Source organism: Bombus huntii, chromosome 9, assembly GCF_024542735.1.
Source record: "Bombus huntii isolate Logan2020A chromosome 9, iyBomHunt1.1, whole genome shotgun sequence".
NCBI classification, from domain to species: domain Eukaryota; kingdom Metazoa; phylum Arthropoda; class Insecta; order Hymenoptera; family Apidae; genus Bombus; species Bombus huntii.
In genome coordinates this window covers 14,924,987-14,948,039 of record NC_066246.1, presented here as the reverse complement: position 1 = coordinate 14,948,039, position 23,053 = coordinate 14,924,987, and the positions used below count along the sequence as shown (strand labels likewise).

At 38.6% G+C, this 23,053-nt stretch overlaps 1 protein-coding gene and 1 long non-coding RNA gene across 2 annotated transcripts in view; one reads left to right on the top strand and one right to left on the bottom strand.

Moving 5' to 3' along the window:
- LOC126869838 (uncharacterized) overlaps nucleotides 1-15,388 on the bottom strand; it is a 67,025-nt gene extending 51,637 nt beyond the window's left edge. Inside the window, exons 1-2 of the long non-coding RNA XR_007691023.1 lie at nucleotides 14,384-15,388; nucleotides 14,136-14,197 (exon numbers count right to left, since the gene is read on the bottom strand). This is a non-coding gene — a long non-coding RNA (uncharacterized LOC126869838). The remainder of the gene's footprint in view (nucleotides 1-14,135; nucleotides 14,198-14,383) is intronic.
- Nucleotides 1-23,053, top strand: part of LOC126869803 (uncharacterized) — a 93,654-nt gene that overhangs the window by 14,886 nt on the left and 55,715 nt on the right. The gene's annotated exons all lie outside the window — the stretch shown is intronic.

The window sequence follows — 23,053 nt, the reverse complement described above, 5'->3', positions numbered from 1 at the left end:
GATGATCTTGTGCACGGTCACGCCGTGTCGAAGATCGGTCGAGGAGATTAAGGAGATCGATCTTGAATTCTATGGAAATATGCTGTTTTTATTCAGATCCCTATCATCCAGGGGTTGTTTGATATTCTCCATGCTATTTTTCACCAGGAAGACATAGTTGCATCCTCTCTGTGCCTTTAATACTCCTCGCCAAGAATGTTGAATGAAAACATTGTTTTATTTCTTCTTTTTATACTTAATATATTTTTTGATCGATGATTTAAGGGATTCACGACATCGCGGAACAATTAAAGCTTCTTAGACGTTCTTGCTTAGTTTCTTTTCGTGGAATTCCATTTTGCTTTCCTTTGAGAGACCGATAACGCATGTAATGGTTACGCGGCAACTTCGGGAGCAGCGATTGGCCGGAAGCGACGCGGCCGCGAAACCGCGCAAAACGTTCCAATTGCTTCCGCTTTTTGCCAACCTGTTCTACAAAGAGTATTTGCCTGTTGGATAGGATCTTTCGTTCGATCTCCTTTTCTGCGTAAGTTACGTAACTGTAGCTCGCGTTTTACGATACTGCACGCAACGACCATTACCTCCACGTTTTAGCAGAGCTTTCTTTATTTCTGTAACAATGACGAACATTGGATAACATGGAACACGATCCAGATTATCTCTGTTCGTTCTATTATAGCAAACACAGGCGCCGCGAAACCTAACGATACGCATTAAACTGCTTAGCATTTTACTGTGCAAACCTAACCCAACCACAATTTCCTCCAACTAAAATACCAGGGCGTTTCCCTTCTCTTTTCAATTCTCTTCTGCCACACGTGTTTATTAGGGGAACCAGGAAGTCGAAGAGAAAACAACGTACGACTAAATGAAAGAGCAGTCGTAAAATTGAAAAGATGGAGGGCGGGTGTCGAAGGGGACGGTTTATTCGTTGCGATCGAGACGGCGCGGCGCGGCGCGACGAAAATTACTCAGTGGAACATAATGGCGAGGACGATGGTCGATCGTTCGGTCGTTTAACGATCGGCTTTCCACCATGGGAGAACCGCAAGACACGAGCTCGAATAGGAGGAATCGAGGGAAGCTCTCGACCCTCGTAAAAGGAGGCCCGATCTCTCTCTGTCGGCATCGTAAGCTCGCGGATGAACGAAAGGGCTCAAGAGAACGACTGGGGATAGCCTCGTCCTAGCAAAGAATCTTCCGCTCTCGGAGTAGCGATCGTCGTAAAAGATGCTGCCCCGTGGTCAATTTAACGAGCGGTCGTAGAAGCAACTATAATCTGATAGAAAAATCAAGATCGAAGGGTTGAATAGATGTTGACTTTTGAAGATTGTTTGGTAGCACTTGAATGGTTATTTTTAATAGTGGGTAATAGTGAGTAATCTACAGTTGTGAATGATACAGTAAATTGACCTTTTGATTATATTTGAAATAAAAATTAAGCGAATTTAAATGGGATGTAGGTTTGAAAAGTATAGTGAAACGAAATTAAGATCGATAAAAAATTGAGGAAACTGGCGTGTACTCATTAGCAAACTGTTTGTGAGGAGCGCTCGTAAGATGTTCGGAAATATTTTACGACCATTTTACGACTTCTTCGCTACTAAACTTACGGATAGTTCTCGAAATCTAGGAAAATATTCCATATCTATATCTCATATCGTATACACTCTATCGTGTTCACAAGAGCTTTGGCATAAATGCTTCAAAGAACTATATTTCATGAACATATCCACGAGCAATATGTAATCTGTTCGCGAGAGCTAGTGAGGACGTACCTTAACATTTCCAATCTACAGAACGGACCTTTAATGGTCGGTGTCTCCTTTGCAAATGTTTATAGTGTCACCAAAACAATGTCGCTCGAACACAGAAGCACCTTCTGTAAGGATAATCGCTCTAGAGGAAGAGTCTGCTCTCTGGAATCTTACATACAGAAGAATTCTTGTATTCAATCATACGATTGGCGATTGCACATCAATCTTTTTCATCTTCTTCTATCCACTTCTATGTTATTTCTTTTCAATTTTGCAATGTGTACACCCAACGTAATTTGACAAACGAAAATCCAAAGAACAACAGTTACAGCAACGGGACAGAAATGAACAAATCGCGAAAGTCGCACGAGGGGCGAACCTCATTGAAACCAGCCTGGGAATTCTCGTCCCATTCTGCGACTTGCCGGTTTCCACTCTTACTCGTTTCTATGGATAAAGATCAACGAATTTTTCGTTGGGACACCGTACAGTGGTTCCCGTTACGGAATACGTATACCTAAGCACTCGCACGCTGCTCCCTAACGAGACATCGATTCTTTGTTCGTTTACCGGCTGGGAGAAATGTTTAATTTATGAAATTATCCGGTGAACCGTCCGCGCATTAGCTTCTATTGTGTACCGCGGATTTTCCCTAATGGAATGCGAGAAGTGCTTTGACATGAAATAAATAAGACTGTCGGAACAGTAAATTGTAACGGGACCTTGTATAAATACGCTTGAACAATCGCAATACAACACTCGATACGTGTAACTTTTCCATAACGCACCAAAGCAATCGATTGTGTATCATGAAATGCCTCGAGGCGACTGATGACTGTTGAGGCTCTTAGAAGACAAACTGATGCAACTCCACCTTTTTCAACTTCTTAATTTCATTACATAAGTACATGATTATTATTGAATTCTTAAGAAACAAATGACATATTTCCGTAAATCCATTAATATCATTAGTTATTAAGTTCGTCATAGTATCGAAGAAATTTTATTCTACTTAAAATGACTCCAATGCGAAAAGGTTATTACTTAGTCATTCTAATAAATTAGATATGCCAAAGAAATACCAATAAAATATTTCCCTTAAGTGCGAAAATGAAATTTATTAGTCTAAGAAAGAGAACGTGCGTGGCATTCTCTACTATCTTTTATCTTGGAACTGAACGACCAATAAGGATATGATTACAGTGTATATGTTGTGACAAACTGTCTGACGAATGAAACATCTCAAGAACGATGTAGCTACTCTCATAAGAGTCTGTATATCTGACTATCCTATTCGTCAAAATGTTATTCATCAGAAAATGCATTGCATAGGATTTCTTCGTAATATCTTCCTCGTAATAAAAAATTGTCCTTTCGAAAAAGGAGCCTACCTCAAACTCCAGCCAACACAAAAATCGTTAAATATCTGGAATTCTATCGAATAGTATGGAATGATCATATCTATAAGGACGTGTAATAATAGGAAGAGGGATGAACAGACGGCAGACAATAATCGTTATGTATTATATTGTAGTATTCTGTGACATTGCGGATCGTACGGCAAGGAAGCGAGTAAGTACGGGGTCGAGTGTGTTCACTGTTCACGCACCGAAGCATCCAGGTCTGGTTGCTCGTAAAGAACAATGGTGGAATTTTAATAGAGACATTCTGGCTCTCCGAAAACGTTCGCGTACTAGTATCGATGCTCGTTAAACCTTAACGATTACCGTGAGATCGAGAATAATTCCAGGAAATTTCTAACCGGGCCGTGGTAACGCATCGAACATGAAAATTATTCGAATAACGCGCCACTCATCCTAATGATACATTGTAATGCTAATACGCCGATCGATACACAGTTTCGTTTAATACGATAATTGTAGCGGGGATCGACGATCGGCTTAAAGATTTCCTGAAGAATAGTTGTAATTTGCGGTACAACGTAGAATGCTCGTTCGGATGGAATGGTATTTTCTTGATACGCTATACGGTGAAATATAGTTTAGTATTATATGATACTAATGGGACACAGGTATTTTCAAATGATATACAATGACATAGGGTGTTTCTCTCTCTACAGTATGGAAATTCATGCTGATGCTGTAATATCACTATAGTTAGAAGTTGAATTTAACGCGTTCCCAGAGATTAAACGAGACTCGGCTCCGATCGATTCGTCGCGACCGCGCTCGTGTCATTACGGCAATTCCGCGGGCAGTTCGCCGCCGGATCTTTCGATCTACTTCTTTTCATCGGATCATCGTGTTGCACCAAGAACGCGGACATGCGTGGGAGGACACAGTGTTTCGATACGTTAAATTATACGCTCTATAAATAACTACTTTAATTTATCTTAAAATATTCTTGTAGATAGTTATCAAAATATCGGTTACATGTCCTATCAACATTTTCAATCTACATCTACGCTCGTGTCGATTCATGACAAGTCGCTTCATCAACTCTTCCTTTGGAAACAATTGGCGCTATTGTTTGAACGAACCTTCCCTCGCTGATCACCGATAGATTACACCTCACACTTTCTCTATCTATTATTCCTATCAATTATTACGTTCATTATATCTTATTCTCTAAGAATAACTATCGTCGTAATTAGCGAGCCGATTCCTAATGAGAGTAAGAATATAGAAAAATCTATGGCAAGGAATGTTAATTACAGAGTGAACGCCTTAGTTGAAATTGTGGTCTTAATTCGATAATTAGACTGATAGGTGCATGCGAATACTCCTACAAATTTTTTGAAAATCAATTTTTCTCATCGTTAGCGTTCAACGATAAAACTGAAGTTTTCTGAATGTAAGTTACAAAGGAACTACGATTGTTCTCTTTTACAGAGGTAAAGTAGCGAATTCTGTTAGATATGCCAGTCGAATCTCAGTTATCCGAAATAATTATGATTCACACTGTTTAGACAATCGTACAACTTTATTATCATATGCAATCATTCGTCTTAGATTATATTACGAATATCGATATTAAACAAAAATAGCAATTGTTGAATCAAAATGAAACAATTTCTTCCTTTTTATAAGTGAGTATCCCTAAATTTCACTAAACGATGCCATGACAGTCTATCGTTTCGTTAAATGGTATTCTGATAACGTCCTGCTCTGCTACAAAGGAAAAACTATGTGGATCTTAACACGTTGACGCCGGCGCCGATATTCATGGTTTTCTCTGTGAGGGGGTGCCCGAATGCACAGTCTGCTTCGACACGACCGCAATTTTTCAACTTTGATCTCAATTTATAGCAAAATTACAAAAGCTATACGATTCCTGTTAGGTTCATGAATTCCGTGAACTTCAACTAATACATTTGAGGTGGTGTTGCATGTAAGTGCCCCTATAAATACCCTCGATGTTCAACAAAAAAGTTTATTAAACAATTAACAGTCAACAATCAACGATTAACGATCAACAATTAACAATCACGCTTCTCGAATGTGTTTGCATCGCTGCTACTGTAGACCCTTCGCACTACGCTGTTCAGAACGGAAAGAATATTATTTTTCGTCGCCCTTCAATATCCCCACTATCCACGCGTTTGTTTGTGTTGTCCGTGACTGTTGCCACGCACTCCTTTTTCTTGAACATTTGGCGGAAGGACCGTTGCGATATTGCTGGCTCATTAGACACTACGCTTCGGCGATATACATTGTTGCCAAGTGTCGCGAAGTCGTCGGAAAGTTTCGTCGTCGCGTGCGTGACATCAACTACATCTTAATTTACACCAGAGGTAAGACATCGACTCTCGACCCAAACCAAAACATATACGCCGAGACTTCAGCCAGCTAGGGCAGTTTTTGTTTAGCCTTTTTCAGATTTAGTATCATTCTACCTCTGTAAAACCATTGTATTCATAATAAAGTTCGATAAAAGAAAGTTAATGGTTGGGTTACGACTCAACCTTCTTTTCTTTTATAATCCAAGTCTCAAGTTTACGTGCCACCATACATTGATATACAATAGTTTGACAATATCAATTTGCATATATCTAAAAATGTTAAATAAAGCTGACGGGACCAGCTTTGGCTCTAATTTTATACTCTTTCCGATTTTTCTCAAAAAGTAGACTGACGCGAATTCTGACCATCGCACGCAATTCTGTGAACACTTTCCTATAAGAAACGTTCATAGCGCGAATCAAAAAAATTTTCAATTCCGTACAGGAAAAAAAAATAGTCATGCGTGTTCGTCGGAGAACGACGGCGCGCGTAAGGAACACGCACGACGAAAATAATGTTAGGGTAAATATTTAAAATGGACTGACAAAAGGCCAGTATGTATGCTAGCTACTTCCAAAAATCACAGGTATGTTATAATGTTGAGATAAAATAATATAAACCTATTTTGTACTACCTATTTTGTGAAATATATGTGTGACCCATCGCGATGCACGACGCCCCACGGAACAAACTCGAGTGACCCATCGGTAGTGCAAGCCGCCTCACGGGACAGACACGTGTGACCCGCCGATGATGCACGTGTCACGTAAAATAACACAAAAAAAAAAAAAAAATAAAAAAATAAATTTAAGATGAAAAATAAAAAAAGGAACTTTATTTTTTTTCTAACACCTGGTTTACAATTTGCTTCCGAGCTCTAAGCGTGACTTTTTAAGATTCGACTTCCGATCGGATTCGGTTATTTTCCTTTTGTCACCCCTCAATATCCCCACTGTCCTCGAGTTTGTTAGGCGGAATATTCGGCGGAAGCACCGTTGAGATATTGAGGGTTCATTAGGCACTTCGCTTCGGCGATATATATTGTTGCCGAGTGCCGCCACATCTTTATCTCCGGTTTTGAACTGAGCCGGTCGCGACACACGCCGGCGTCAACGTGTTAATTAACATTATATGATCCTAAACAAGATCTATGTTCTTAATATCTCTCAAATCGTCTTAAATCACCTTGGTTCGGGCCTCGAAACATTAAATTGCAGCTTCTGATCGATTTGACGACCTCGCTATATCGTTTCACATACAACATAGAAGAGGGAGAATATTGAATGTGTCTGTTACAAGAAATCATCCTCAAATCTATTAGATGATACTCTGACAATCGATCGGTTCCGTTAAATGGTATTCTGATAATCAGGATTCTATTCTGGTATAAAGGAACGAGTTCTAAATTCACATTGTATGATTTTGTAGCGGCACGCGAATTAGAAGACGATGCGAATCGAGAGTGACTCATGTTGTTGTTTTGCCTCGGGACATTGACACCGTCTTGACGACCGAAACGTAACGATAAACAAACTCCGGACGAAAGAATATCGTCGCTACGTGCAACAGTTAACCGAAGTCAAATTTAAACATTCCTCCGACCAGTATAAATAAACGAACACGATCTTTAGGACAGTTAGTATCGAGCGAACGTAAGCAATACCCAGCGTACAAGTAGCGAGCATTCTTATAGCGAGTGACTTTGAGCGAACAACAATTGACTCTATATTCTGTATTATATATTTAAAAATACTTTTAAATACTATAGGATTTTATTTATTATTTATTTATTATGGACTAAACAGGTGTTGGTTAAACAGGAAACGATGGTTATTTAACGTGAACTAAATACAGTAATGTGCTATAAATAAGACAACTAAATAGTTAATTTACAACTCTCGTCACCACGGTTCTAACGCTCTCTTTCACGCGGATTATACTCTCTCGACAACGCTGACAACATTCTGACTTCTCAACTCACACTGGCTGTTAATTCGTCTTTCTCCCTTAGCGTCCTTTTGTCTTTCCTAATAGCCCCACCACGCACGTATTCCGCAACCGTTCGTGGCCAGAGTCACGTAGGCCTTTCTTCCGCGTAACTATTCGATTTAAGGACCGACGATCATTGATGGCCTGTCGGCAGTTAGGCTTTCTCGTGACAATGTTTATGGTTCACCCGATATCTCTTAGGCCCTTCGTCCACGATACTACAATACATTTGACGGCACAAGCATCAATTCGTCTCGTTATTATATAAACCAATACGTAAATTTCACCACAACCTTAAACAAAGTTTCAGGTTCCTTAATATCCCTCAAATACATAACATACAAATTCTAGCTTCTGATCGATTTTACGACCTGCCTATATCGCTTCTAAGAATTATGCAAGAGGGAAGCCGTTGATTGTGTTTGTACGTTGACCTTAACGGTATGGGACAGGCATTGCCACCCACCATTTTCTTCAGCGCGATGCTTCGCAAACAGGAAACACTCTCGCCCGTCTCGTTTTATACAGTCCAGGCCCTCTCACTTTCGTATTTGCATGCCGATCGCCGTTTTTCTACTTCGTCCCGTGCCATGGATCCATCGTGACCACTACTCGGTGATTCATCTAACGATCTACCCGTGATTTCCGTGCAGCGTCGCGCGAAGACGAATCTCAGCTCGCGAATATTGTAATTCGAGGGGTCGCTCGTATCTGTGGCCAAGAATATGTATACACGTGTACACGTGCGGAACGCGATGAAATTTGAATAATGCGCTGGTCGTGCATTTAACGGAATTACGGACGCCGCTCGCGGACCGATTTTGGTCGTGGAAGCTAGACACGCGAGATCCATTGATCATACTCCCTGGGAAGCTGGTTTCGTAACGTTCCTCCAGGGAGATCCGTGTTTCGTTTCCTAGATACTTTACGTCGAATATCGGTAGTTTCGAAGTTTTGATTGGTACCTGTGATCGAGCCACAAGGTGTCTATTCGGTTGTATCGCACAAGGATGATCTTGAGATCGAATGGTCGTTAATACGCCGGCCTCTTGGGAAAGTAACTCTTAATGTACTGAGAAGCAGCGTAAGGATTGATGGTTATGTACGCCGGTATAAAGAAAAAGAGCTGAGGCTTGTTTTTCCTCAGGCGGTTATTTCACGCCCATCATTCTTCCTATGTCACTTTCGTTCGTGTCAAGAACCTGGATTTTAACTCGAGTGATTCTCCAATTAACTTTGATACTTAACACGTAATCGCAAAGAAAAACCACTTTGGAAAACACATTCTACGTCACAGGTCTTGAACTTAAAACCGATAATTCTTAGAAATTTGAAAGAATGAATATAACTAGTTATTGGAAAAGTACATTGGATTATGCGAAATTTCCTTTGATTAATTAAAAAAAGGGAATATATATGTTCAACTTACATCTTATCTAAACAAAGAAAGTATTTCGTACTAGCCTAATATTTAAAAATGAGACAAATCTCTATTTAAACGTTTTGAAATTTGAAAGACCGGTACAGATTTGCGGAAGAAACCTCACAAAGCTCTTACAGTATACATATTCTTTCTTGATGCTTTCTTAATGTGAAGGTTAGCTCGTGGCATGGTTTGCGACGTTTATGATGCTTGGTGTCTAGGGGAAACAACATCGACCGTTCACTTCGATTCGCGCGGCCGTCATCGGCGAGCAGCTGGTGTTGGCCGTCGAGGCGCAAGGTCGTTCCGTTACCTCAAGAGATTTCGAGGTCGGCCACGTCCTCGTCCCAGAAACGACCGGGGGATGAGGATATGCTGGGTCGTTCGCTCGTGCGCGTTTATCTCAAAGAACGCGACAGCCTGTTCGCGGTAACAGTATCCTTGTAATACCACTTGACCAATCCATTGCAGTTAATTTTAGGAATCACGTCGATTTAGGAATCAGTCATTGAGATAACAGTCTACGCGAATTATTGAAATGACAAATCAGTTAACCGGGTACTGCAATTAAAGAAATAAAAAGATGATTCTGAAAAAATTTGTATTCTTTCTTAAAACGATATTCATGGTGGGACTGGTATCATAAAAGAATTATTAACTAAAGTTTATGGTGAAACTGGTATTATAAAACAGTTAGTTAAAGTTCATTGTGGAGCTGATATCATAAAAAACTATCTATATTCTAAATTATTGCGGAAAGAAGATTCTCCAATTCTATGAAATGTTTCTTACTAAAATAGACTTCATCTAGCGAGTAGAGCTATTTTAGCAGTTCCGTTAAAGGATGCCCAATGGTCGCAACAAAATTGCTCGAAAACCGACGAACAGCGATGATAATAGTGCGATACCATTCATTTTCCAAACCGCAACCACCATCCAGAGATAGAAACTTTTTTAGAAGAGACTTTTTATTATTTCATAGCAACATTGCCTCGTAAAACGGGCATTTACCATCAGAATGGAAATAGGCTGAGTGGTTTCGATAAAACACCGTTTGTTACTACCAAGAATTCAAACCGATCAATATTCCTCGTTTAAGTTCTACCTACTCCTCGGTAATAAAAAAAGCATGAAACCATCCCATTCTCTAAACACAAAAAGCTGATCATTTAAAAAATCCTAGCCTCATTACCTAAGCTTCTTAAAAATACTCTATAACGCTCCTTATTATCCTCGTTTACCAAGAACCTGATCATTTCGTGAAAGAAACCGCGAACAATGGGTGGGCCATGTCGACCCGTTAGCGTTCTCCGGACGCAAGGTCAGTCGTAACTGGAAGCTTGGGAAGCTTAGTCGCGTTGTTAACGCGTTGGTTGGCTGTTAGCGAGCAAAACGAGCGGCTAATGCGCCGCTAACAGTATCCGTGGTTTCGTGACATCGCATCAGCTGGTCGCTATCGGAATCGCGGTTAATTTCACCAGCAGCGTTTCGACCGATACCGCTGGCCCTGGGGCGGCCAAGGCCAACTTGCACGAATCACGCACACATAACCGGATAAGTGAACGGGCTGAAATTGTTTTAGCAAGTTGTAGCAGGCCGTGGGCGATGCATTCATTAGCTCGGTTTGCGAGCCAATAACAGAGAGCAGACAGACGCCACGGTAACAACGTGTCAGCCGTTCTAACGGGTTTCCCTCTTTTACTTCTTCTTTTGCTTCCTCTTTCATCTCGCGCTCCTCTTCTTCTTCATACATCTCGTCGTCGTTTTTCCTCTTGGCACTCTCAGTCTTTGGTGTTATATCAGCAACCGACATTTTCGCCGTTTCAACGCGTTCTTGGCGTCCGGGAAGTGGCCCAGTGACTCGGTTCGCTCGAATTTTTGGTGCAGGGTGTTATTTACGCTGGCAAAGGATATCCTTTGATCGTATGTGACCTTGATGAAGGATTGTTCTGCGTACACTTGGACGCAAAAGCAGGGTTACGTTTTACGTGTAACGATTACTTTTCTGGAACGCCGAAGACAGTGATGGATCGTTCTGTCGGTCGTTGAACTTTCTCGTGGGGAAGTTTGAGTTCAACCCTCGTTTGATTCAGCTTAATATGTAGCGATAAATGATAAAAAAGCAGTATGCTTTACAGATCGTTGTATTTTTTATAAATCATGAGAATGATCTCATGTATGAACGTATAAAGATTGATAGTTTGTTACATAGGTAATTGAATTTTTCTTACAACATTCGATTAACGTCGTCCTTGTCAACTACTCTTTTATCTATTTAACGTCTTCCTGTGCTTTAGCGAGTCATACTCGCGATGAAGATTTTGGCCCAAACATAAATATCGCGAGTTTGACTCGCGACCAGAGACTTGGGCCAAACGTAAACATAACAAGCCGAGCTCGCGGACTGTTTTTTTGCCCGTTACGATCGTGACTGAGTGTTAGTTACTGTTTACAAGCATCAGTCTGGTCTGTTTAGCGCGCGTCGATGGCTATCGCTTGGGCTCGAGTTTCGTCGAACTAAATGGCACGGGAAGAGTTTAAATATTACAATAATTGTAAAAATATACTAAGTATATTCCGCAGATCGTTTTTCGATCAGCTTTAGATATTTATTAAGGCATGTCCGGTCTACGAATAGGAAATATCAAGTGTGACGAACAAGTGATAGCGTCGAATAACTATATATATGTACAGTGCAGAGGTCGAAATGTCAGTCAGCATGCAATTATTGAGCGCGGTTAATGACAAGCAAGCATGTTAACCAGAATCTCTTCGATTGATGATGCAGCAAGTTTCTTTTACGATCTATAGAAATTGTCGATTCTAATCTCTTCTACGAATCAACAGTTGACAACGATACTGATACGAGTTGATGAAACGCAAGATAAACATATCTTACAGGTGGTTCAAGAGAATTGCAATTTGCAAATAAGCAATCGTTTCCATATGAATTTCTTTCACGATCCCTTCACTAATCTCTTTCTATTATGCATATATACATAAACTATATTCACATCTCTTGAATTTTCTAGCAATATTTTTTTGTATTGAAAACCGTCAAAAATTATCCTATTTCAATGGTCAGAAGTTATATTACATGAATTGCATTATAGTACTTGCATTGTAATACTTTTTTATATATACATATATCCTTTATACTCTACTCATCACTCATCGGTAATTTTCTAATTTTTCAATGAAATTTCCAGTTTGATCATGACCAGTATGATCTTATTTATTTCACGAACAGTAATATTCAACTGTAAGAGACTATTAACGCGGCGGTTAAAGTCAGTTCTGCCTGGAAATTGCTGGTTACAAACGCAACCAACAAGCGGGGAACAATCAGCCAGCTTTCCGGGACGCGTTAGGTTCCTAGGACGTAGAAGTAAAAGATTGAGGACGTAGAAAGAGAAAGACGTAATTAAAGCTGACGGGTCGCTGAATACGAAGGTTGTTTGCAAATCACGTCTTCGAGTGAAATGCAGATAAAGTTAGACATGTTAGATTGGTGCATATGAACACCACTTTTTGAAATAAAACCTTAACCACAGGTAATTAATGCAGAGGGAGAAAGAGAGAGGGAGAGAGAGAACATATATTTATATAATCTAAGTAATTTTCATAACGTTATTCAATGTAGGCACTTCAATGACTAAACAGATTCGTTATCCTAAGCTTGTAAAAACAATTCGAACAATTCTTATAATGGTACTATCATATCATTTCTTTGTTAAACAATTCAAATAATCTATTCATTAAAAAAATGTCTACTTGTTAAATTTATTTCTCCAGATACTTTCATGATGTTTTCTTCAAAGTCAAACTAATATAAAAAAAACACAAAAATATTCCATGACTAACTATAATTAATAATTCAAGGCTATCACTAACAAGCTTTCGATATTTTTATCATATATCTTTTTTATACTGAATATATGTAATTTATGACAGATATCTTCTTCCTGGATGTAGTCGATAATTGATAATAAACTAAAACGGTTTATTAGCTCACCAAATTTAAATTTACCCGAAACATGTAATATGTTGGTTCATATTAATGATTTGAAAGATTTTGAGTAAAGTAAATATTTTATTCAAAATTTGTTAAATCCTAAAAAATACACAGTTAGAATTTTTTTGAATTGATCATCTTGACTTTGATAGTTTTAATGTCAAAATATTACATGAATGTTATTTATTGTTCCTATCTTCATTGTTCGTTTTTGCCACGTGATTAGACAAAGTTTGAATCAGGTGTCACGAGCTAGATCCGGGTACACAGAAAAGTAGAAAGAAAGAACAGCGCGTAAAATTGATCAACGTTATTCGTGCTACAATTCCGAATAACGAACAATCGTGCAGTCGGCGCGTGAGAATGAAACTCGTATTGTTTTATCGCGTGTTTTCCGTTGCCCGTCGCTGAATGTCATCGACCATGAGAAACGACGACGCGTTTCTGTTTTCTGCTCTGAATCGTGCGCGCGCGTCAGCACACAGGGAAAGGAACAACGAGATATTGGATTGAAGAAGGATGACAAATCGGAGACGAGGAAACGACTTCGACAAAATATTATTCTGGCGGATTGAAGTATACATATATAACTTCGAGATTTATAGCATAAATGACAGATTCAATTTTTGCAAAATTTCTACGCATCAATTGGGTTGAATATAAAACATGTATGTTTGCATTCTATGTTAAAATTCTGCATCTACAACCGTAACATAAGTATGTACGCTAACGGGGACTTATCTCCGTTTGTCACCATCATCTGTATCAATAAAGATGATATATATACATTTGTATGTATTATATATGTATATACATTTTTTTATGGTTTCATTTTCTGAACAAAATAAATTTCTGATTTCGCATTAAAGCTAAGTGATATTACGAGATGAATAGATAGGTTATGATTAAAGGGAGTTGAATTATATATGCGATTTAAGCGCGGAATAACTCAGTTCTTTCAAAGATGACGCAAAACTCGTTGCAGTCTATATATAATAATAGCATCTATTGGCAAAAACATGCAATATATTATTACGTGATTAGAACGATACGTCCGTGTCAAAGATTATTTTGGCCATCTGCGATTCTCGTGCAACGATCACGTAATCATAATCCACGCGTAGCTCTACGAAAATCTAGCTTTTCGAATAAAAAAAGACGACTCAAACCTACACAAACTCTATAAAATAATTTTTCACTCAACTTACAGTCTATTAGGTTGTCCGGAAAGTGTCTTCCTTTCGCAAACGTGTTTTCTACAACAGCGCACCTTCATACAAACGTGAAACCAAGTCTATGAAATGTGGTGTTTATCTCAATAGAACAAAATGGATCGTATGTAATTCAACAAAATAATATAAAATAAAAAACGTTGTGTATCTGTTATTTTCCCATAAAACGAGAGAAACCTTTCAGACAACCTATATACTATCAAAGTAAATAATAGCTCACTTACTCAAACGACGCTTCAACTTCTTACATATGTAGATAAACCATCCAGTTCCAAAAGCGTTCACACATCCAGACATACGTACACACATTTCATAGCACATATTACACTATTTCAAACGAAGCGATTCGAGAAAAGATTTCTTAACGGCTCGGATTCTCTAATTGCTGGATGCAATTTCTACTCACATAATTTTTACATATCCATACACTCCATTTCATAGTCACAAAAAGAAACATATAGTACATATTGCCGTTAGAAGCAGTGAAGGTTACCAATCGCAAATCATTCCACACTCGTACATCAGGCAATCGAACACAAAACCATTGAAAACCCCGTTACGACACGATATAAGTAATCGACATCGCGAATCCTCCGTACCCCCACGTTTCCTTCCTTCGCTTAATTACACGTTTTTCGATCTCTTTGCATGCTCCTTGAAACACCCAGTGACATCCTCGCAATCAGTCTACTGGCAATCGCGTGTATCGCTTCCCCTCGAGAGGGAGCCGCTCGACTTTTTCTCGATCGGTAAATTAGCCCGCGGTACAAATTATTCGATGTCGAAGCTGTCAAGAGGCGAGGAGTGCGTGGTTGTGGCACGAAGCTGGTCGCGCGGAGTGCAGGAACGAGCCGCGTGCCGCAAGAAACTCCCTCAGCTCGGGACGTCCATAAAAGTGTAACCGATTTTTTCGCGGCGGAACGCGCCGACACGGGTCGGCTTCTGGTCCCTCGTCGACGATCGCAGGAAGCGATCTTCGTGTTTCTTGCAATCGTTTCTTGTCAAGACCGATTAAGTAGACGATGCAAAAAGCATACATGGACGGCGTTATCAAGCGTGTTTCAGGCGAAGAGTTCATGGCGGTCGGATTTGTGTTGTGGTTAAGTGCAATCGTTGAAGAGAATAGGAGATGATTTGAGCAATGATGGAACGGAGATGTGTGAAGAACTTCTGAATAAAATATACTTACACATGGTGACCTGAAAGTGGTGCAGAAATTTCAAATTTATACGGTATGTCTGGTTTAGATTTACACATATATGCATGCCATTATTTCTTTACGTATTGAAAATAATCGTATCAAATTTGATTATATTTTTCTATATTAGTTAACCTATAAGTAATGTATAAAAAGAAAACTATTGTAGTTTTCTGACTGGCTGAGAATTACAATGATATAAGTCAGCCCACTGCTAGTTTTTATAAAATTCTGTTGTGTGTTTATTGTTATAAAAAATTTATCATATTCTTTATGCTATGAAAATATATGCCGGGAAAAAATGAAATTATAATCTAATAAATTACGGAATTAAAGTTTAAGTATGATTCTAATGTTAATGAAATTTTTTAATGTTTTATGTAACACAAGTAATATATATATATAAAGTTTTTATAAATGTTCAAATGCTTTCATGAGTCACTGAACGTTATAATGTATAACAGACATATATGTAATATATACCAACTCTTCGATCATGAGGAACAAACGAAACCGAGCTCGTGCTCGTTATTATTAAAGTCGTTCGTATTAAAGGCGCAGCATTAAATCAGGATAAGCTACGTTTCATTGGATTATCCGTGAAAACATTATTCCAAGTGGGCAATTATCTTCGAATAATATTCGCGAGTTTTTCGCTATGTTTCCAGGGTTTTTGTTCATCCTTTGTTACTAGAAAGACCTCATAACTCGATGCCACCCAGAAATCGAATTTACTAGCAATTACTATTAAATTGCATCAACGTTTACACGACCTATCGCGACGTGTCTCTTAATTGCATAAATTGAGCTTGGGGAAATAGCTATATACTATACACAGTTTATCGAGATTAATCGATATGAAACAAAGGAAATTTTGTGTTATATTCTTATCTTTTCTTTTTGGTATTTGTCAGGAGTCTTTTGATTTAAAAAATTAAAGAGAGAAATTGTTACAGTAAGAAGACAATTACGCCCTCTAGTAATTTAAGCAAAACAATAAAGAACAGCTCGAAGTCAATGAAAATCAACTTTGATTTATATTTAAGTATTACATGTAGTAAATAATAGTATTTGTAGTATTTTTGGATGTGAAATCTATGCCTTTCTTTCTCTCCCAATAAAAATAAATAAATATTAGAACTATCATGTTATTGTTACAAACACTTCGATTAACGTTCAGCTAGAATATTATGTATGCGGTGTGATGATTTAACGTGTTGCTTTAAATGACGGCACGAATGAATACTTGTGATGGTCAAATATATTTAAAATCGTTCTAAGTACAGAATACAGAGTTAGACGTAATCGTCGCTCGCTCGCTATAAGGATACTCGATACTCTCTCTCTTCTGGATAACATGAGCATTTATTTATACTGGCCGAAGGAGTACCGGAAAGTTTGAATTCGACTCCGGTTGACGGTTGCACGTAGCGGCCATATTGTTTTGTCCCGAGTTTGTTTATCTTTACATTTCGTACGTCGAGACTGTGTCGATGCCCCGAGGCAAAATAACAACATGAGTCACTCTCGATTCGAATCGTCCTATGACTTATGTGTCGCTACATGTATATATAAATATACTAGTTTCGACAAAGTCTGCAACGTTTTTTTGTAATGCGATTATTGCGTACCGTACAGATGCGTGCTTGGTGCCATTATTTTCCAAATTTATCTAAGAAATTGATGAAAAAGTGTTCGATCTTCGATTATTTATTTTATTCTAAACGTATAAACTAAAAATGTCACGGAAGTGAAAATAGTTTAGTAGAGTTGTAAGACTGAAATAGAATGGTTCGTCTTAGAGTAAGAAATTTCCGTGATTCATATCTCTTACAAGCTATAAATCCTCCGTTCCATCCCAGTACCCTTACTTGACCGACAAGACGGCAATTACCTTGTTTATTGGCCCATTTCGCCCAAATAAATCCCTCACAGTCGATCAAATGTATAATCCCAATAATCTCTGACGCTATCAGTGCGTCGTTGATACATCAATTTTATCGTACATCTCGATGATCAATGATCCACGCCAATCTGATATTATTTATTCGAGTTTCACCATTTTCTGCTGCTTTATATAGAAAGAAATAACATACTATTATATAAAAAATATTATCAAATAGAAGATTCTATGGAAGGATGTAAAGGTATTGAATTAAAATCTATATAGAGGTAATTTATTCTATAGAATCCTACAGAATAAGATTAATTTCAAAGTAATAATAAAATCAGAGAGTATAAATACAAGCGAAAAAAATTATTGCAAGATTTTATCTACATCTCAATGATCTACCTCGAAATAAAATTCTAAGTACATATCAGCAAAATCTTACGACAGAACATGCCACCATCTAATACAACTTCTACGTGTACTTAAACCAGTCCCAACCTCTTTATAAAATCTCCATCAATTATTCCCCGTTAATACAGTCGTTCCTCCGGTCCTTCAGCCACGTCATCGTTTACCGTAATAATTACGTTAGTATCGGTGTCGGGAAGCCGGTGGAAAATTCGAAATTTACTTGACCAGGAGGAAAAAAAGACCAGGGACGACGAAGGAGAGTGATGGTGAGTTCGCGAAGCGAGGATAACGGTCCGTTCCATGTGGCGCCCCGAGTAAATGTCCTCGGTTATTCTCTCATTATACCTACCTGGTGGCTGTGCACAGCATCGCGTCGAGTCGATCCACGCCGATTATTCATGAACTGAAAATCGAGCCCACAGCGAAAACGAAGATTGAATTCGCGGAACGAATCATAGTACTGTTCAAGCCTGCATCGCATCGATCTTCTGCTAGGTACATATAGTTCGTGGAAAGAGGAAGAAAAGAGAAGATGAATAAACGAGCGTCGAAGATGATTTTTCCACGGCATGGATTCGCTCCAACGAGAAGATACGATAATGGAAATCGAATGAAGCAGGCATGGTTGCCTCGTGCGGTGATGGTGATTTATGAATCTGATCTGCGAGATGCATTAAAATTGGAGTAGCGATTGGAAGGAAAGAATCGTGTGGAGTATTTGTTACAAAAAATGTTTCTTTTTTTGCCGCGTGGAATGCTGCAGATTGTTAGACCAACTAAACACCGTGTCTAATCCGCTTGGTATACCAGAATCAGTACGTTCTAGATAAATGGTATTTGATAAAGTCGTGTACCAATAATAACAATGCCTTTGGGTCTTAGGTTAATCTTCTATTTTTGTCCAGTTACTTAGTTTACAATATTTTAATTCCATGGATATAATTATCAATGTTTCAATATTGCAGATACAATTATTATTACCTTTGCAACAAGCACCCGAAATGTACATAATTTATCTTCGTGTTTAAAAATCGCTGGCTGAAAAGATAGAAACTTAACAAGGTTGATTCAACGGAATGAAGTCTATCAATTAAACGTGATCAATTCCTCTCGTTTGCCTTCCAGCATGTTAAACGGGTGCAATAATGATTCGCCGCGATGTAGCAAGGTAGAATTTCAGTCCTGTAGCGAGGGCGTATAGGCAGTTTTACGATCTGCCGGTTAATTCGTGTTGCTAGGGGTTGATTTACGAACACCCGGTGTGTGCAGTTCGAACCAAGCTATTCTTCTATGTGCCTCACCAGTTCTCGCCAGCCAGCAAAAGGAGGAGAGAAAAACGAAATAAAGTAGAGACAGATAGACAGAGCCTGGCACCCGTCGTCATTATGTTCCATTAGATTTCCGAGGAGTAAATAAATAAATAATAGTAACGAAGTAATAAATAATGAGCTGGCTATAAACGCAAGCCAACAGTGCAGACGAGCGGAATGGAGCTTCTGAGACGAAAAACAGCAAAGAGAGGAGGATTTAGGTTTCGTTAAAGATTGTAAGGGAGAAAGGCGATTAGGAGACGATTTGTTAGACACTCCTGCTTTTCTTGCGATCGTGTATGTTGGATACCTTTGTTTCTTCGAGCTTGTTCCACGCCGCCTGTGGCGCGGTTAAATGAGACCCGCACGGATTACACGCAACGTAATCGTTCATCACGAACGATTTTATTAGCGCAAAATTGACGCGATCAACCGATCGTTCTCCTAACGAGCGGTTAACGAGACGAGACTACTTAATGTTCGATCGCTTTAACGTTAAAATCGAAGGATTTCAACACCTGAACAATAGAAGCATTCGATCTGGATGATTTTAGATTTCTTACTTACATATTTATAAAAAATATGCAAAAGTAGTATTATGTAAATATACCAAATTTACTTTTTTGATGTGGGAATATAATTATATAACCTAATCATTTTCAATACATGTATCACTTTAATTAGAGTTATTTGTATGTATAGTGTAGTCTATATATTACAGATAAAATACAATTTACAGGTTTATACTTCTGAAAGTTTATATAGAAAGATGGCTAGATGAGATAGTGTTGTATTCTAGTTCCTTTTGGCACAGATTGCACCGATGAATTGAATCAAAAATAAGTAGTCCCATTTAATGCGTTTGCATTTTCCAAGATCATTACATTCATAAAAAAGTAAAATTGTAGGAAAATAGTTTTCTATCTATAACAAGACTTCAGATATAATTTATCTTAATTATTGGATTTATCTCTTGAGATTAGTTTTACCAAATTTGAATAGATAGAATCTCAGTCGTAACTCGGCCTATAAATCTGCATGCACATCGCTATTTATGATAATTACATATATAAAACAGCCATAAAGATGTTATAAAAGATTTAAATATTAAAAGGCCAGAATATTAAAATCATCTCAAATACTACATCCTCAAATAATACCAATAACATAAAACAGAAATTAGTTGACTATAATCGACAATAAACTGATCCAGAACATTTTTTCTCGCGACATTCCTGGCAATTAATCAAACGAAAAACTGGCAAATGACGTTCGCCATGCAAATTAGATGTTTACGATAAGGTTTCCTATCGTTTATATTAATAGAACAATTAAATGGCAATCTACGAGGTGACAAGTTGAAGAGAATCGTACGGCAAGAGCGTCGTGTCGGTTGGGACCAAAAGGAAAACTGGTTCCACGCGGCGGAAACGGTCACGAGAGACGGCTCGAGCACGTGTCCGTTACGTCACGTGTAATGCGTCGATTGCTTTCGCCAATGGTTTCCCGCGAGGAGATAGGCTGGACGGTTCCTCGATGGAATTCCAAAACGTGTACAGGCACGACAACGACGACGAGGATGAGGACGTTAGTCGAACGTCGAAGGACCGAATTGTTCTTCCGTGTCGCCTCGTTTCCTTGTCGTTGCGGTCGATCGCTCGGGATTAAATTTCTTGGGCGGTCATGCGACCAAGTAAATATGCATTTCTTCTTCTGTCCCGTTCATCCTCCTTTCGCATCTTCTTATTTTACCTTCCTACTTTCTTGAGTCTTCTTTGCTATCATTGCGATCGTTCTCGTCTTCATCCAACCTCTTCTTCGTCAACTTTTGCTTATGCACTAGGCCTTGAATCTATAATCGATGCTCGAAGCTAGCAAATGAGGAAGAAAATAAACCGGGTGAGTTTAAATTTAAGGTCGGTTAAATGAGCCTGATAAAATATACGTCCAGCAGGCTTTTTCTTCATGTTTCATCGATACGCTGTTGCTTCTGTTGCTTCTTTACGGCCGTCGCTCGTGCGGTATTCCGACACCGGAACGGGACTCCACGAGAACGACGATGAACATCGAAAAAGAACAATATCCCGAGGATCGATGACACGGTATTTGAAGTTTAGACTCACTATATATTCAAAGTAATACATATACTTATCAACGTCGCCTTCAGATCTTAGATTTGCTTGGAGAACTATCTCTATATCTCGAGTAACATACATACTTTGGAAACCAGGTTACCGTGTATTTTATTTCTTTTATTCTTAGACATTTAACTTCTTTTAGAAATATTCACGATGCTTCAAGCGTTCGCTTTGAAATGTTTCAATTTGTAGAAAATGACGCGAGATGTTGTAAAGATAATACCCACAAATGAAAGGACTTCGATTCACTGTTTCCACGCAATTGGCACCTATTCGTGTAGCTTCGTTCCCATCTGCCTTCTCATCGTACAATTTCCGTTTTGTAAGGAAGAATAAAATCGTTCTTGCGGGAACGAGTCAGTGCCCATTTTGCATAAAACAATCATTTCGATATCGGGCAGGAATACGTTTTACGTGAATCCGTTTGATTTACTGTTTCTAGTTGTATACGTTTATTTCGCCTTGCAACCTTCATCGTAAAACTTCAATTTTGTAGAAGAGAATATCCTTGTTCCATTTTTCTCGAACGATTTCTTATTTCGACTCACGTAAAGCTTGATTTACATGGCTTCGTTCCGCATCAGTTGTCACTATCGACGTATACATCGTATATATCGCCACAATCAAGTCTTCAACTGTTCGTTTTAGAGAACAACTTTATCAGTCGACTCTTTACGAGGATTAGAACCATGTTTATCTAACAGATTAAAAGTTTGGTATTAATGCTCTTTTGGAGGATTCTAATATTTATGATTTTTTGGCTTGAATCTACTTCCTCGTAGCAATTTAAGACGCGAGTCGAATCGAAGAGTTGGAATGATAAACGAATGGCAAGATTAAATGAGAAATCTGCAGAAGTGAAAATTTCCAATAGAAATGTAAAATATATTTGTGTTAATTTCGTCACTTTGGATTATTTATCATATTATGAAGCTCCAGTGTTTACCACTTTTTTCAAATTTATTTAATTTAGAGAAAGTATAAAATATATTAATTTTTCTTTATTTCTATATTATATATATATTATTATTATATATTATATTCCATTTTCTTCAACCAGTTTAAGCGAGTGTTGCACTTCTTGTAATACTCTTACAATAAAAATCTCAATTGCCAATAAGATTTCTTGATTTCAAATGAGTATATAGACATTTAGTATAAACAATTAGTATATAAATAATTGTAAACATCTTAAAATAGCAGTAGCCGTAAAAGACCTGTCTCAGATCTCAACGAATCTTCGCAATTCCACCAACCATCTCAAATGGAAATTTTCTCATGCCATGTTGCTACACTCCTATATTCTTACAAATCGTACAATTTAAGAAACATCGAAATAACAAGCATGAACAGAGACAAAGTATTCTCGGTGGCATTGATTGTTCCCACAGGCGGGCAGGAAGAAGTCATGGTAACCGAGCAGAAGCTTGTATTACCGTAACACCATGTGTTCTCGCGTTGATGACTCGCCACAGGAGAGGTTCGATCTGTCGATCGTCATGATAAGGGATCCGGGCCTTTCGCTACCAATTCCGTGGCAATTTACGACCGGTCATTCGCCGCGTACAGATACACATTGGACAAGAATGCAGCCTCTTGGCCAGAAGCTGCTTCGCACGGTAACGGTTCATTAAGTGGAAATGTGTTAACGCGACTTCTGACGATGAATCCGCTTCGTACATAGTGGAGTGGATACATGAGTTCGAGACAGAACAACCGATCGATAGCGACCAACGAACTCCTTGCGTGTTGAACGTGTGGTAAACGAAGACGAGTGCTCGTAGGGAAAGATTGAGTGGATGTATAGAATCGTGTTTGGATGAATTATAGCAGTTAGGTGTGAACATGTAGATTTCTTTTTTCAGCTGTAGGAGTGCTTTGAAGTCGCTTGTAATTCTTCGTGTAGTTTAATTGCATTTAATCCTTTCGCTACGAGATCTTTGGAG